Genomic DNA, 14,484 nt, shown 5'->3' with positions numbered 1-14,484 from the left:
TTTGCAGCTTGTTCAGAATTCAGCAGTGCAATTGCTCGCTGGCCAGCGCCATTACCATCCTATTGTGCTTACTTGGCACCCTGTCTGTGCGTGGATGACCAGGTCACTTGACATTATTGGGTTTTTAAAGCACTTATGAGTACTGGCCTTGCCTCTTTTCACACCCAGGTTCTCAGGCTGTATTATATCAGCAAGTATGTGTGCTCACATCTGTATGTTGAGTTAGTAGGAGATGCAGATGTTGCAAAGGAGACTCTTGTTTCTACTGGTGCCATCAAATTATCTATCTCCTAACTTGAAACAAAAAATTCTAATGATTGGCCTGTCCTGTTGCTTTCAGACAGAAATCTCTAAAGATGTATTATCCTTCATGTGTATGTGAATGTTGTTTGTTTTTTCAATCTCTTTATTACAAGAAGATATTAAGTCAGGTTTGGTTGCTGAGGTTAGTTGCAGTTTACTGTGCTTCTGTATGTGTAAAGAAGGGCACAGGTAGATACAGATTTATTTTTGTATCATGTATTTTAATTCCTATTAAACCTTCTAAAGGTTGAACAGAAACTTGTAAATACAGCATAATAAACACCTCAGCATAGCAGTGAGGATTTGATACAGTCTGTTTATTAGAGATGAATTTTTTTTTCAATTAAAATTGCAGGCAAGGTTTCTAATTACAGTACAAATTATTTCAAGTGTATTTTGCTCCATTAAAAATCTGTGTAGCGGACAGTGCTGCACTTGAATCAGAGCTGGGAATTCAGCCAGAAATGTGACCCCCTTGATCCCTCCATTCTGAGTTTTTTAGAAGCACAATCGAGGGTGAGGTGGAGGAGGAAATGTCTCCATTTTCTGTTATTGAGTGTTGAATCCTGCCTCATCCCAGGCTTGGCTCAGCCACCTCAGGTTCCACCTTCCCCTTATTTACACAGGAGATCCCTGCTATTTACACTAAAGATCTCTGCAACGCTCTTGAAATTATGCTGACAAGTTTAACCACTTTTGTAGCGTCAGACATACCTTATGCTAGTCTATGAGTTTACAGTGATTTTTAACTTTAAAGGAATAGGGAGATGGCTGAGGAGCTTCATTTGAGCTGTACGTTCAGTAGGGAAGGACCTTTCTACATTGCTTACCTGTGAAACGTGAAGGCACTGTGGTAAGGATGCTCAGTGTTTGGCCAAACTGCGGTCACTTTTGGGGCTCCATCAGGGATTTCCATCCCACACCTCTGTCCAGAAGATGTTCCGTTGCACCATTCTCTGTGGTTTGTGTGAGGTGGGTGCTCTCCTGATGCCCCAAGCTGCCTGTGAAGGGGTAGAAGAGGGGACAATATGGCCTGGATGATACTGCAGGATGTTAACCAGCAGAGCCATAGGTGTGCATGGGGGAAGAAATTTCAAATATTGCCCATTGCCTATACCCTATTCCACTGCTTCCAAACCCATTGTTAGGGCCCTGAAGGAATTAATAGGCCTTAATGGCTCTGACCAGCCTCACCTGGGACCCACACCCCTGCCAGGGAGTCCATTTAAGCTCAAGCCTGGGGCTTTAGTCTCTGTATGAGCTATGCTGTAGGTGAACCTGCCTCCTGGGTGGGCCTTGGTGCTATGTTCTAGGTATCTGGTCTCATGGATAGACACCCTGGAAGTACACTGTAGATTGTCTATGCCTGTATTTGGCCCTGTCTCCTGGATGGACTTTGGACCCATGCTGTAGCCTTGTCTCCTAGCCCTGTCTCTGTTTGTTCCTGACTAGATTCCCTGGTTGGCCCTTGGATCTGGTGCGCCACCTGCCTGGTTTGGGACTGTTGATGGACTCTGTTACCAGCACCCATCTCTGCCCACCGTGTTCAGACTTTATGGGACTGTGTCCCATCAGTGAAGGTACTGCCTGGGCTAGGATCACTGTTGCTTCCTGGGCTGTCCCCACCTTGGGGAGCAGCCATCTCTCATTGCTCCCTGATGCTGGCTGTACAGAGGTCTCTGCTCCCATGATCTCTCACCCACCATTGCCTGGTGCCCCTGCAGCCCCAACTGGCCCTAACCAAAGTGCTGTCCCTCCCAGCCTTGAGTTATGCCTTCTGAGGGATGCTTACCATAAACCAGGATCTCTGTGTCTAATTTCCCAGATGTCAACACGTGGTTTCTCCCCTCCTGGCATTGTCAGTTCTCTTGAAAGACCAAGCATCTATATGTATCTTTTGCCCTGGAGTCAATGCCACTGGACAGAAGGATACAGCAGCCTGCCTGGGCTCTTCCTCCTTTGCTAGGTAATGTATTTTGTTACCCCCTCTACGTGGACATGGAGTTCTCTTCCTTGCATTATGTGTTTGGGGAGTGGAGGGGACGTCTGGTCCTTTATCTTTATTTGGGGAGATGTAAGTAATTGACATGTCTCAGTGGGTATCAAGGGAAAGAAATAAAAAAAAAAGGATCCTTCAAGCCTCTCCGGTTGCTAAGAGACGGATGCTTCAACTTCGAAAGCCTCCATGCACGCAGGGGATATTATCCTGGCAAATTGGACTTTCAAATCTGGCAGCAAGGGAAAAAAGGTGATGCCCAAAAAATAGAGGGCATGTAGGTGATTTGATTTCAGAGACATCTGTTCTCCTTTGCTGAGAGGGCAGGGGGCTGCTCCAGTTAGTGAACATATGTGACCACATTATGTGTAATAAGTTTACTTGTGAGTGTTTTGCTGCTATGCTCACAGCTTGGCCAGGTGACCCCCTTTCTTTCCTTCTTTCCGGCCCGGTTAATTTTTAACTCAGCTTTTGTGTACAAAGCTTGATTGTGTAGTCAGGCCATGTGTAGCACTTGCTTTGAAGCCCGGAACAGGTTTGCACACAGATGGAGCGCATGATCGAGTAGTGGTTTAAAGTTTTATACCCACGGGACCTGCAAGCCTCCCTTTCAAGAGCCTTCCACTGACTGGTGCAGGAGGCCGAAGCACAGAGCCTGCTCACCTGTAGCATTCGTGTCTGGAATAGCAGCTGCTTTCCTTGGTTGCTTTGCTGTAGCTTCTCTGACAGTGTAACTTTCTTCAAAAGCACTGCTGTTGATTGCCCGCCAGGTGAAGCTTTAGGAAGGACACTGTAAAGGCTGTGACCTCTCCTCTTTTCTAGGTTTAGACCCTCTGCATCACATGATGGCAGGGGGGTAAATGCTAACACTATTGTATTGCTCCTGTCACCAGTCCTGGTATGCTCACGGCACAGTTTACGATGGGGTGCAAGCAAACCTCTGAGCCCTCTGAGCTCAACTCAGTCTGTAAAATAGGCTGGGAGGTTGGTGTGTGCTCCAGACTGATGCAGAGAAGCCATGGTGCTGTCATTGCCATTCCTGTGCTGCAGGGTGTCCTACTGGCACACTGCTCTGCTGGCGAGCCCTGGGCCACAGCTGACCATGCAGTGCTTGCATGACCTTGTTGCACTAGTTGTAAGGCTTGTGTCTGCAGAGCAGTGAAGAGGGGGATCGGGATCTGGGGCTGCTCAGTCTTGCATTGCCCTGCCGGCAAGGCTTTCATTGATGGAGCTGGAGCTTTTATGTACTTTCATGTACATTGCCCTGAAGCTTTCATGTACTCTGACAAATGACACTCTCTCAGAGAGAAAATCCTAGAGCTGTAGCTGCTAGTGCTTGGACACAAAGTGTTGGCAGTACCAGCTGTTTAGTGGGCAAACGGTGGTTTCAATCTTAGCCATGGTTCACTGAGGGGTGCACCTGAGTGTAGCATGCTTAATTTGAAAGTACGGAAAGGAGCCCGAGTCTCAGAGGCGGCAATGTGAATTCTGCCACTTGTGCAATATTAAACACCTACATCAGGTACTGGCTTTGAGTGCAGACTTCACCTCGCTGGGTTCTGGCTCAAACAGCTACCTTCAGTCTTTTTCTTAAAAGCACAGGAAAAGACAAAGCCAAATATTTTTGCAATATAAAATATAAATAATATCAAAATATGGTATTCTAACAGTACCTGTGGTCCCCATTCCTTGTGATTGCAAAGAATTATTTAAAAAGATGCACCTTCTTGTTTGCTGGCCTTTTTGAAGGCATTAAAGAAGGTAACAATGGTGTTTTGGAGGAGGAGGTTAGCTGAGATGGATTAGGACTGCTCATGCTCTGGGAGCCTGATCCTGCTTCCTTCCAGACTAATGTGTCAAAAGGAGAGGGGGGAAAAAAGCAACCTGTGAGGAGACTCCTACCTCTATTTCTTTTACCTACTGCTACTGACCCTCACTTGTAGGCCTGCCTGACATCAGCAGTCAAGCCTGTACCTGCTTACTGTCCATTTTACTTTTTGGCAAGCACAAATGAGATCCAGGCTGGGCATCACACCAGAGAGCTCTTGAGGTCGAAAGCTTATGAAGCTAACTGCAGGCCTTCTCTCACACTGGTGCTGCAGCCGGCAGTAGAGCAATTGTTAATTTTACCATTACTAAATTTTTGAGATATTGCCTTTATGCATCTCACAAGCTCACAGTAGCTTTGGAGAATGACCATGTAAACTAGATGCTTTCTGTTTTACTTGCTAAACAGAACATAAAAGAAAAGGTAGAAAATACATTAAAAAATAAAATGAGAAGATGCACAAAAAAGGGAATAGGAAGGGGAGTTTTGATCTTCAGCCAGTGTTTGTGACTAAAGCCGAAGCTGAGAGCTAATGTCAGAGGCCCTTCCTGAGCCTGTTTCCTCAAGATCAGGACAAATGGTCAGCCGTGTCATGGTGGACCAGAGACTAAAGAAGGAGATAAATATCATAGGCTGTGTGGGACAGTTCATGCTTTTCAGGTCACCTGTCCTCATAGAACTAGTGTCGGATAAGGTAGTCTACAAAGTGGTGGCAGACCCATCCTGTTGCTATTTGGCTCGCTCACTTCCAGCATACCCAGTTTGGGCTTGTCACTCTGGTCCCTGCCCTTCCTGTTTACCAGGTGTGATCTAAACTCAGCCTTCTCCGAGCAGAGTCCCTGGCCTTCCTGCTTAGGTGAATTAAACTGGTCAATAAATTTCATTGACTTTTCTGTGCAAAATCACAAAAGAGGCTGATTTTCATTTCTGTTGGACAACAGAAAGTGCATGGCCACGTGTTCAGTCTCACTCTTGGTGCTGTCCTTACTGTGCAAAGACGTCTGCATTTTTACCTGGAGAAGAACCAGCCCAAAGCATTCTAGTTTTCCAGGAAATTAAGACTCAGAGCCAAACTTTTTAATGCAGTCTCTTTCCCAGCTTTTTTTTTTTTTTTTTGCTTTCCTCTGCTGCCTAATTGGAATCGCCTGTCAGTGTGCATTCCTAATAGACTTTTCTGAACACAGCTCCTGAACCCTACATGGTAATGTAAAACCATTGCTCTGTGCTGTCTGTAACAGATGGGAAATGTAATCTTCTGGGTCCTGTGACAGGGTCTGCTCATTATTATATGAACAATGAGGGAAGAAATGTAAAAGGTGCAACGTACATTTATTTCCTGGCACCTTGTTTAAAAGGCAACGGGCCCAATTCTTACTCACTGCAAGAGCTGCTGGGAGCACTTTGGTGTAAGAGACCTCCAACATGAAAGGAGAATTGCCTAATATGACTTTTTCTTTTATACACTCTCTAAATTTCTCTCACCTTTGGCCTTTTAATCTAACTCGTCATTCAGGCAGCTTTGAGCACTGGCATGTATTTATCAGAGGGTGGGTGACAAGGTGATTCCCAAAATTAAGTGAATCTCAGGACATTTGTTCTCAGAATCGCTTTAGCCTGAAGTTTTTGTTTCTGTCTCAGACCTGAAAAAGAGCTGTGGAGCCTTCTCCAGCTGCATCTGTGTGTGATTTATTTATTTAATTTTATTTTTCAAAGACATCTCTTTGTGCAAACCTGCTTCATTCTCACACCTCAGAAGCTGTACCAGGAGAAGACCTATAAAAGATACTTTTACTAGGGATAATGTCTTCAGTCTCCATCTTTTGACTGAGAGTCTGGAATCTGTTGGGATGCAAACAATGTTCTTATGAAAGTGGATGGTGTATTGCTTCTTTGAGACAGCTTGCGTATAGTTATGAAGTCTATAATGTTAAAAGCACTGGTGATTCAGAACAGCAAGACTTACTAAATATCAAGCAAAGAAGCCTTAACTAAAGCTAAACAGACAACTAAAACACTGGTAGTGCATTTTTGGTTGCATTCTGCAGGTACTGAAGTAGCTTGAATGACAACCTTCAGAGAATTGAAAGAGCCCAAGTAATGCATTTTCCTGTTGGACAATGCCTTCCCTCTTCTCCTTCACTGTGTCCTTTTCTGCCTCTGACCCGTCTGCTGGCAGCAGGCCATGTATAAAGTCTCTGGTATCTGATCTTCTCCTATCCTCTTACCTTTCCTGCCCCTGGCATGCAGATCATTGTGCTATTTGACCCCGTTTGAAGTTCCAGTGTGATGGTCTACATTTCCCTATCAGGCCTGCCAGTCTAGCTGGTTTCAGCATTTGAGCAATCTTCTGTGTGGGTTGATGCATTACCCGTAAGGAGTGGAGTTTCATGCTGGAGCTTTTATGCCTTACTTATTTTTAATCCCTCTCCACCATCAGCACCTTTGCCAAGAATTGGAGTCAAGCTTTGCAAGCACTGCTTTGATCTTACTTGCACCTTAGGTAACATCTGTATCAGCATTTACATATTGATTCCCTGGCGCAGGGGTTCACAAGCCAGATTTCCTTTAAAAAGCAAGAGCTGTTTTCCAATAATAATTCCTTTGTCTACAAGTGTACGCCCAGACACTCACTCTCTCCACACACACACAGACACACACACACACTTGGGTTTTGGACATGCTTACAGCAGTTCCCTCCAATCCTGCAGTGTGTCCTTGTTTTATGGGAAAATGAACGACACTAGATTCTGATCAGGAGAAGGGAATTTATCTCAATTATATTTGAAGATCTTTTAAAAACAAACATGGCTAATTTGAAAACCCAGGCATTTCAGTTATCAAAAGTGTTTGACTCATCGTATTAGTCTCAGCCAAAGCCCACATAATAGTGTTGCTGCGTAGGTATTAGCCTTTCACTTTGCAGCTTGCTATTTTGCCCAAGATGAAGCCATAAACATTGCTCCTTTGACTCCTGTTTCCAGAGGGAGGTAACATCTATTGTGAAAACTGCTCTTTTAGGGTGGTGCCGGCTGGAGCCAGATGTGTATTACAATGCCACCACAGTTGTTCGGTGACATGTCATATCATGTACTAGTAATTAAAGAGTAGATTGTCAGGTCACCTTGGTACACTGAGCCACTTAGTAAGTTTTCCCTAAGAGGGTTTGGTAGCTACCAGCCCCTCCGTACAGAAATCAGCAGATCATTTTTAAAGCCTTCCCTTCCCCTATTTCCTCATGTTGCTGCGTGTTTATTTCTAGTTACTAATGTAGGAGTGTTGGGGAGGAAAGGAGGGAGAATAGCACAAAATCCTAGCTCTTTGTATTTCATAGATCTAATTACTATATCTTGACATGGAAATGTATACAGGCATGTGAATGTATATTAGAATTAGGCAAATGCCGCACAAATATATTTGTGTATGTCCTTCCAAATGAGCTAAAACAATTGAAGTTTCAATGATTGATTTTCTAGTGTATGAAATTGCAGCCTGGCTTATTGGTTTATTTGTGAAGAGCTGAGCAAGTGAGGTTTTATCTCTCCATAATTTCTGCAGAAAGCAGAAATTGTAGCAAATATACAGTAAATAATTATCCATGAGAGTGTTTATACTACGAATGATGCTATGGCCTTTCTGAAGTTGTAACGTAGAGAGTTCATAAGGGAAGAGAGAGAGCATGGATCTACCCATGGGTAGTGACAAAGTTGGGAACATACACTGTCCCTCACCTTTGACAGTGTAATATTTCTACTGCTGTGGCAGAAAAACAATATCCTTTTCCATTCAAGAGTCTGAAATATTTCCTAAAACTTTTTTAGGCCTTATCTGTTCTCATTCTCTTTGGGTGGTGGGTGTAACGAAAGTCAGTGTCTTTTCATGTAACATGAAGTGAACCTGAGGAACTCCTTGCTGCAGGATGTTACAGTTGCTCAAAGTTCATATGAGTTTATGGGGAGACTGGACAAGTTCATGGAAAGGAAATCCATGCAGAGTTATTAAACACCAGTGAAGCACCTCTTCCTCTGGAAGTCTGAGACTAAGGCTGCTGGTGATCGGAAGAGTGTTCTTGAAGTGTTGCAATGCCCTGTTTTTTAATTCTTCCCTATATATATGCTGTAGGCCACTGATGGAGGCAGGTTACCGCTCTTCCCTGTACAGCCTTTCCATCCTTGGACCCCGTGAAGGAACCGTGAAGTCTGTTCATGAAGCTGGGATGAATGAGCTGTTGTGTCCAGCCAGCACGCATAGGTCACTATGCAAGGAAATATTTTAAATCTTGCGTAGCCCTTCTGGAGACAGGTTTAAGTTCTCTCTTGGATCAAGGCAGACATGAACAGTCTATTTGTGAGCGAGTTACAAAATACAGCTTGCATTCCTAAACGGATCCATTGCATGCTTAAGAATAATAGAATAAAAGTGATGAAAATCCCTGCTTTGGCTGGTAATTTGTGATCAGACAAAAGGATTAAGATCTTGGAATGATGACTTGTTCACCCAGCTGCAGTGCATATGCAGACACACATAAAATATGTCAATGAATATTTTATTCATATTAAGATATCAACAAACTCCATGTGTTGCACAGATAACAGGAGGGACCAATGTGCTGAACAGAGATGCCTTGTTGTCACTCTTTAGGTTTGATTCTACCCCATTAAATCAGTAAGAATTTTGCTACTGACTTTGGCAGAACCAGGATTTTCATCCTGAAGTATCAAACTGCAGGAATTCAAGCACTTCTCTTTACATGGTCCAGATTGGAAACAAAATGTTTCTTTTAGTGATATGCAGAGGTGATGCATTCCTAATGGCTCATCAGCTTAAATTTCCTCTCACGTATTCTAACAGCAGGAAAAAAAAAAAAAAAGAACAATGGAGCAAAAGTAGTATGTTGAATTAATAATACAATTTATACACTTAAAGGAATTTAAAGATATCTTTCCATAGAAATTACTTCAGAAATACATCAGAGGCACAAATTAGGCCCTCTGAGGTATGAGCAAATGTGAGGATGTAACACATGGTAATCGAATCATGTCATTTGATAGACATGGAGGTGATCAAAGCATTAATAAAAACTGCAAGGTCACCTTGAATTGAGGATTCAGTTTTGAATGTTAAATGTTTCTTTCAAACATTTATCTTTGGCTTGTGAGACTTGCAATGACTTGGGAAAATTTTGTCCCCGTGCATGAATCACCATTAGTTCACAGAAATATAAGGCTGAGTATGTGCCTATACATCGCACTTGATGGAGCTGACCTAGCCTACACGGGGCTCTGAGCAACCCCAGCCGAAAGGATAATAAGGTACAGTGAAGGGATGGGTCAGGCTGATCCTGCAGGATTCTCGGCCCAATTCTTTTACTGCATCTGACATAGACTATTGCAAATAGAGATAGCTAAACCCTCAGGGTTTCCAGGTGGCAGCAAACTCTGTTTTTTTTTTTTCTTCCATTTTCTCTCCGTCTAAAACAAGCTTTTCTCTTTACTTCATGTGAACCAGAAAACCTAAGAAAAGTCTGTTTCAGACACATAAATACACAATGTTTCCGAAATGAAATATGCTCCCCAGATGCTGCAGCTTCTCAGAGAAATTGATGATCTTGTCAGTTCGACCGCTGGTAGCAGCTGCTTGTGTCTCAGAATTTGTGGCTGGGCTGGAGCCAGCGCTGCTCTGGCTTTCACAGTACCAGCTCTCCATCAGAGACCAGTCTGCTTGGGCTGCTGGCCTGGCCCACAGCTGCAGGATCTGGTGTCCCAGGACCACCACCTTTGGGGCAACCTGCAGGAGGGATCTAGCCCAGGGCTGGGCCAGCAGCTGGTGAGACTCTTTGAAACCTCTGACTCCAAAGGCCCCAGGTCCCATCCCATGGACATGACCTGGAGATCAAGGATCTTCTGCCCTTGAGTGGTGTGCTTGATGCCATGCCTCAAGAAACCCCACCTCCTTAACCATGACACAACCAATCTCATGAGTCATTCCCAAATCTGGGACATCACACTGGTTACAGCCCCCCAAAACTCAGGTGGAATTCCCCAGTTTTGGGGCCACAGGGTTTCCATAGCATCAGGTTCCTTGGTTTCTGCAACGGGTTGTTGATGCAAAGATATTTTTGACAAAATGTGAATGCCTCCCTCAGATGTAATTACAGCCTCTTGGCTATGATGTGATTCCTGATTTACATGGGGAAGAATGAGACAAACCAGGACCTTGTGATGGCCTGAAAATGCTTGACTGGAACTAGTCAGGAAATGCTTTGTTTTATTGTTGCAAAATTTGAGGAAAGTAATAAATATTTCTAATTTTTATAGATATAATTTAGTGAAGAACTTTTCCTGGGAAATCATGAGGTCTTTTTTTGGTTTTGAAGCTTTGTTGTTTTTGAGAAGAACCCCATGACAATGTTGAATCAAAATCTGTTCTGGGAAAACTGATTTAAAATTGGGAGACTTTCTGAAGTAATCTATTTTCCTTGAAGAGATTTTAAGCTTAGTACAAAACCCAATTTTCTGTTGAGAGAAAAATATTGTCAATTGTTCTGGATTTTGGGGCAGCTCTTCAGTTCCCCTGGGGCGGAATAGTACAAAGTAATCTTAATGGCTATCTGAAAAATGAACTGAGAATTTCCCCAGGACCAGGAGGTCACCTGGCCAAGAAATCAAGGAGAGAAGGTGGAGCAGGAGACTCTGCTGATTCCTGGATGGGAAGATGGTGTCTCAGAGGCTGTTTTTGTAGCTTGTTGTTATGCTCTGTGTGGCAAAACTCCACGCTGATGAATTGCAACTTAAATATGCCCTCAGTGGATGATTACTAAGTGTGGAAACATTATTTATATTTTCCAAATAATTTCAAACAAAACAACCCCTGGCTAATGAAAAAGAAAAATTCATCACCAAATCCCCTCAGTCCTGTTAAGTGTTGCTGCTAGAGGAATATCAGGATCTGCACAAGGACATGGTCCTTGCAAGAAACAGAATAAAGTGCCTGCATGCTGCTAGTGACCTCAGTGGGAATTCCTGGTTGCTGGAGAAATATTGGTCTGTGCCTATGGGGGAGGCTGTTATGTGCCCAGCCTGCAGTTCTGACACAGTACTAATGGTTGTTTGTAAACACTTCCAGCCTTGGTGGCATAGACGATGCAGAATCATGTCAGATATTAATTACACTGTGAATAAATATAGAGATAGAAACTCCATTTTTATCACTAGCTAGGTACTGGATATTTACTCTGCTTTTCTCAGTACTGCTTTTCATCTTGGTTTCATTGCATCAATAAGTGCATTCATTAAGTGATTTTGCAGACTCCTTGCAAGCTGAATTATCTTCTAAGATGCAGCTACTATATGTAACTTATAAAGTAAGCATATAAATAGATTATTCTCTATAAAAGAACATTTGGGGCATTCCTACATTTCCAAAGACTTTCCAGAACTCATCTTTGCCCTCACACAGATTATGTGTGTGGATGAAATGAAACATGATTATATACTGTTGCACGTACAGCATGCATATTCACACCTACTTTATGCCATAGATTTTTATAGCTGTTAAATTTCCTTTTCATTATATTTGATTTGCTAAGATGAAGGCTTGTTTTATCAAAACTAATTACATGGTATGTATTTAATGTTCTGTCCCTAAGGTTTTCATAGTAATAAAATTGATTGTTACTGATTAAAATGGTTCTATTACATCAGCTTAATGTCACTCGAGGTGAATGCGGTATTAGAAAAATGGCCATTAAAAATGTTGAGTAGGAAACACAGAGGCAAGGATTAACTAATAGGAAAAGATTTTTTAAATGAACACTTTTTAAAAAAATTGATGATGATCAAGAATTTTAGAACATTTCACTTGGCAGGGAGAGGTATCTGAGATGTATACAAAATCTTATTGTTGTTATTGCTTTTATGCAACTCATTGGATTATCATGCTCCAGCTCCTAGGTGAATGTTCAATCTGTAACCTTAAAAAACAGACTTTGTCTTAATTTCTTGTGTCATTGTGGTGTACAGAAAAATTCACACAAACGTGAGTAGTCCTGCCATGTAAAGGTAAAACTGTCCATAGGGTGGCAAAAATGAAGCTGATATTTGAAAAAAATCTGCCTAATGATGAGGATCCTTTCTTCTCTGTCAAAGTAAACACAGGAGGTAATTAAGGTTTATTACGGGGGGAAGGAGGGTAAGGGTACAGCCACAGGCTCTGCCAAAGTTGTTGGAAAGGCCTGGCGATGCCAGTGGGAGCCATCCGTAGCTCCCCAGGCTGGAACACAGGGCAGCGGGAGCCTGGAGGGTGGGTGCAGGGAAAGCGTCACGTTTGAATTTGGAGAGACACCACTGAAAAAACAGGAAGAAACAAAGAAATTAAGAAAGGAGGGGTCAAAAGCGGGGAGATATAAGACTGAGAAAAAGAGAAGACGTTAAAGAACAAGTCAGTATAATCTGGGCATTTTTAAGAGAGAAGCCAAGCTCTGGGGCTTCCTCCACTCCATTTGAGGATAGAAAATACGGGGAGTATAACAATTCTTTTTGCTTCACTGCTATTATAGTGCAGCTTTTTCAGAGCTGTGCATGGCTGCACTTTCAGTGAATCAGTACCCTCATGATTTGTCAAAATATTTAGTGTATTTTCTTGAATCCCAACTTCCTGGAGTCATGTGACCAGCTGAGAGTCTGATTTCTCTCTCTCTCTCAAAACCTGCAAATGTGATTAGTGTTTAGCTACTCAAACGATAAGTTAAGAGGAACTAGAAGGGTGTCACTTTATAAAATTTGCATGATTTTTAAGCTGCTCTTGTATGTTAGTGTCTCACTTCAGAGCAGCTACCCATAACTTTCCCCATCCTCTCCAGTGATGGAATTTTTAACAAATTGAGAACTATCTGACCGTCACCCATGGCTTCTCTCTCCCCAGTCTCTGACAATTTTATCGATAATTCCGTACTCTTTTTCTGAGGCTGAATGTTAGTACTTGATGTCATTTGCAGCTGACTGTCTTTTTCAAGAAGGCCAAAGTGTCCCACTTCACTTTGACTTAATCTAAACATCTTCAGAAGAGCTGAATTCAGTTGTATGGTTAAAACTGAATGTTGCTTTCCTTTAGTTTGAGGCTTAGAAACACAACGGAGTTGTAATGTGTTCTGCAAGCCATGACTGAGAAGTGGCATGATGCAACACCAGAGGAAAAATCTGGGAGGTCTGTGGGAGGAGGAGGAGGGGAGAAGGAAAAGTCCTGAAAACTGGAAGCTTATAGAGGAAATCCATAGATATATAGTAACAATGAAACAATAACAACCAAAGTGGGTACTGTGTCTTTGAGATTTCATTGACATTTTCCTAGGAATAGTAAATTCTTCCATCTATAAACTACTTAGGAAACACTCTGGACAAAAGTTATTCTTGACATAAAAAGGCATTTTCTTGGGCTTAATAACTCTATAGGAGATGGTGACCAAAGAGTGGGGAGCGAGACACTTACTTAACCCCAATATTGTGAGATGACAACTGCTGTACTATACACACAAGGAATAAACTTCATCCAAGGGAATATGTATCTTTTCCTATAGACGTATGCTTTTCAAAACTTTTGAACAGTGTGTGCACTTTTATTTCCTTCCATAGTCAGTTTTAATCCATCCTTGACATTCCATTAAGTTGACAATATTATTTAATTACCAGAAAGGAGAGCTTTGTATCCATGGAGAGAATGATTCTTGTTATTTGCCAAGAAAGTGTAGCTGGGTATTAGGCCCTTGAGGGTAGGAAGATAGAAGAGGAAACAAGGAAACAGGAGAGTCTGAGGCATTCTAGCTTGTAAAGTGTGTGTGCAAAGAGAAGTTATTGCATCTTTCCTGTAGCCGAGTCACAGCCAGTCCCAGTAAAACAGGAATTTTTATTCTGCAGCTTACATGTGACTTTCTGTTCTGTATTTAGATCAGTCAAGAATATAAAAAGGCTATGAAATGGTGATGGAGTAGAATTTTTGGCGTTCTCTGTGTTAAACTAATCCTTCTTCTGAAGGGCATCTGTCTGGGCCCTTAGAGGGCCAGGACTTGGTAGGAAATCTGCCATGTTTCTCCATAGCTTAAAGACAATGTTTTGGGACAGGTATGTGTGTGCTTTTCACTGATACCCAAACTAGAACAGGATGTTTTTCAGTTAAACATCCCATTCATTTACTGAAAAATGAAATTTCAAGGAAACTAGAAGTATTTGTCAGTCAGCACTGGATGTGGTCTCTTATACTTTCAGATTAAAAAGGAGTCAGAAGAGAACTCTTTTTAAGTTAAAATGTTTCATTTCTAAGTTAAATGTTTGAATATTGTGATTTGCAGCGGTATCTTGTGGCAAAT

General features: G+C 42.3%; 1 long non-coding RNA gene across 1 annotated transcript; it reads left to right on the top strand.

Moving 5' to 3' along the window:
• Positions 1-1,574: 1,574 nt before the first annotated feature.
• Positions 1,575-8,555, top strand: LOC148056879 (uncharacterized). Its single transcript, XR_015702160.1, has 4 exons — positions 1,575-1,616; positions 1,756-1,883; positions 2,129-2,269; positions 8,247-8,555. It is a non-coding gene; the product is annotated as an uncharacterized LOC148056879 (long non-coding RNA).
• The last annotated feature ends 5,929 nt before the right edge of the window (positions 8,556-14,484 follow it).

This window comes from Nipponia nippon, unplaced genomic scaffold (genome assembly GCF_047370975.1).
Source record: "Nipponia nippon isolate SJK-2023a ecotype South Korea unplaced genomic scaffold, ASM4737097v1 scaffold_11, whole genome shotgun sequence".
NCBI classification, from domain to species: domain Eukaryota; kingdom Metazoa; phylum Chordata; class Aves; order Pelecaniformes; family Threskiornithidae; genus Nipponia; species Nipponia nippon.
This window is presented reverse-complemented; position numbering and strand designations above follow the sequence as displayed.